The sequence below is a fragment of the Etheostoma spectabile genome, chromosome 19, assembly GCF_008692095.1.
Source record: "Etheostoma spectabile isolate EspeVRDwgs_2016 chromosome 19, UIUC_Espe_1.0, whole genome shotgun sequence".
NCBI classification, from domain to species: domain Eukaryota; kingdom Metazoa; phylum Chordata; class Actinopteri; order Perciformes; family Percidae; genus Etheostoma; species Etheostoma spectabile.
This window is the reverse complement of record NC_045751.1, coordinates 12,578,896-12,582,013: the sequence shown is the minus strand read 5'-3', so window position 1 is coordinate 12,582,013 and position 3,118 is coordinate 12,578,896.

The window sequence follows — 3,118 nt, the reverse complement described above, 5'->3', positions numbered from 1 at the left end:
GGTGGGGGGGGGGGTGTCTTGTGTGAGGTTTATTGGATTTTTACTGAATGCATTTGGATTAGATAATGTGTGCTATTGTTTTATGTATGTTATCTGTATGTTTATTTTGTTTATGTGCAATGGCTCGCCATTTCTTGTTCCCTCAACTGGCCAAGACAAATTTATCTCATAGGAGACAACAAAGGCTTATCTTATCTTATCTTATCTTAACTTATCTTATCTTATCTTATCTTATCTTAATGTTGACTCGCCTTCCTATTGCTCCTCTCTGTGATGAGCTGTAGAGGTTTTCCACAACTTGCTGAACACCTCAGTGGCATAATTAATTGTTTTCAGCTGGTGTGTTGGTGAGCAGTAATGCGTGACACCAACGTGCTGAATGGACAACATCTGATTGGTTGGATGGATGATTTGTTTCCTCTCTCGCCTTTTTTCACTGCAGTTGATTTAATTGGAAAATGCACGGAGGGGTGTTTCTAAATTTGATTTTGTTTTCTTAGCAAATGTCATGTGTTCACAGGATCTATAAAGGCAGCTCTCAATAAGTCATCCCCTCTGCTTGGAAACTGTAGTAATATGTTAAGATCCACAAAACAACCACAACACGCTATAATTACTTTTATTGACCTTATCTATACAGTAATCCAGCAAAAATGACATGAGGGAATATGTAGTATTGACTGCACACCTTCAAGAATTTGTTAAGGCTACTTTTATCCTGAAGTGCATTTTCTTCTATGAGCTATCCGCAAGAGGAGTTTCAATCCTTTTTCCAAGTATTTTATGATCATTTGGCTTTCACTTGATCATAGCAGATACTCAGGATTTTGACTTGAAAGCTTTTCGCACTCTGTGACTGCCAAGTTATCTTATTCACTTTCTCTACAATTTACCAAAAGCCAAAGCAAATATAACTTTTCCATTAAATGAATGCTTCAGACTTGTCTTCTGTAGTTCGTCTAAAGTCCTGATAAAGAAGTGAAACCAGGACAAAATCACAGACCACGCATTTTTACAAACATGGCCCCTGCTCCCCATATGCTTGCAGAAGGCGAGGGGCTCCACTGCTAGACGCCGTCCCCTGGACACGCTTGGCTTCATCTTCCAATCGAGCTGTCAGGGTGCAATCAGCGACATGGAGAGCACTCCGGCTGGGCTGTGACATTACTCTGACCTCTACAGGGTCTGTCACACCCCTAACAGGCCCCACGCCCCTCCTGTCAGGAGCTGAATAATTCAGCGTCATGAGGCTGCATGCGGTGTGGCCAGTTAAGCAAGGCCAGTGTAAATGGTTTGATTCCCTTTGGGATCAGCCAAGCTGAATAATTTGTTGTGAGGCAACACTGAACACCAGTGCACACTGTGTAGACTATTTATTTTGTATCACTGAATTTCATAGCCCTCACTGTAATCTGTCAGGCTCCAGCAAAGACATTTTATTAAATTGATTTTTATTAGATATACTACATGGACTTTTTGGGATGTTCTCAAAAAAAACTTTTGTGTTTTTTCATTTTTTGACATTCTTTATGAATCTTTTGTGGTTTGACAAAGTTAGAAGATAGCTAATTAGGGCCTGTAAAAACTCCTCAAAACCTTTTGGATGAACTCAAAGCTGCACAGCCAACTAAGAACAACAAAACTCAATTTCAAGGTAGAGTTTTAACCTGAAAGCAGTGATACTCTACTCGTTTTACTTACCAAATGTATTAACTACAAACTTATTGAGCCATATGGACAAAAAGACAGAATTGTTTACTGCGAAATCTTGATTTTTTTTTTTTACTTGATTCTTATTTCAACATCTGTTTTTGGGAAAAGAAGTCCCCTTGATGTCTTCATAAATACATTTTTATGTTTAATAAGTAAGAGGAACTAAGTTGAATTCCTTGCATGACTGTAATTGATGTGCTGTTGGTTGTCCCTGAAGAAGAACAATGCAAAATGAATTTGTGATGTAAATCTCAGTTGGAGTGCAAAATCCTTAATGAATTTGACATGCAAATCTCTCAAGGACAACATCAAATATGAAAATCAGAATCAAATCAAAAACTATTACTAACCATTCTTCGCAATCTGGCACTTTTCATGAAAAAATGAAAACTTTTAATATGTTAAATACGTTAATAAATAAAGGGATGCCCTACAATTCCCTGCCACTTAACTCTATGGCACTGACATATCTGTTTGAGAAAAGTAAAATATATATCTAGTGTTAGAGGCTTCCTGTCATACATTTGTCTCTAGTTAGTTTGACAACAGACAACAGTTTATTAAAAAACACACACAGCCAGACTTCTAACAAGAAAGAACACATTTGTTCTGATACACCTGTTAGATCTCTGCATTGGCTTTAGTAGCTGTTCTTCTTCAGCAGACAGTTTGCCCAGTTGTCATATCATTTTATAAGTTCAAATTTAAATTTTTCTGAACACTTTGAGGACCTCTCCCTCTTTCTGTTGGCTGAGGGTCGTTCATTCTAGACCTTGGATACGGTGATTCATAAAACAACGACACTACAAGGTCCACTTAGTAGCTGCTATGGAGCTACTGGAATGGTAATAATTTGGGATTTTAAAACTACTGTCCTAAATTGATTTTCAGTCATAGGTGTTGTAATTGATTACAAAGTCCACAAAGCAATATGGCCTAATTCTTTGATCTGCTTATCTAATGCAATATCATTTAATACAGTAGGTCATCTGCGGTTACACCAAGGGTTAAAGAAAAAAGTTGATGAAGGTGTTGAAGAACACATTAGTTCATGATACACCTGTTCTCTGCATTGGCTTTAGTATGCGTTTCAGTCCTTTTGGCATCTGTGTGAAGGACATGGACAGGATCTACCCCGCTCTAAGAACAAAGTTTTTCTCACTTTGCTTCCTTGCATTAGTTGCTGAAACAAGAGCTGCTTCACCTTCTTCAAGTTTTAAATAAGACAGATAAAAGTGTCCAGGTCAGTGGTAAAAGTGTGGAGAGGGAGGGAGGCGGGGATAGTGCCTCATTTAGTTCAAATAAAACCTCTACTGTTCTAAACAGAGCTGTCAACACGTCCTGTCAGCGCGGCTGCACAATGCCCTCTGACACACACACACACACACACACACACACACACACA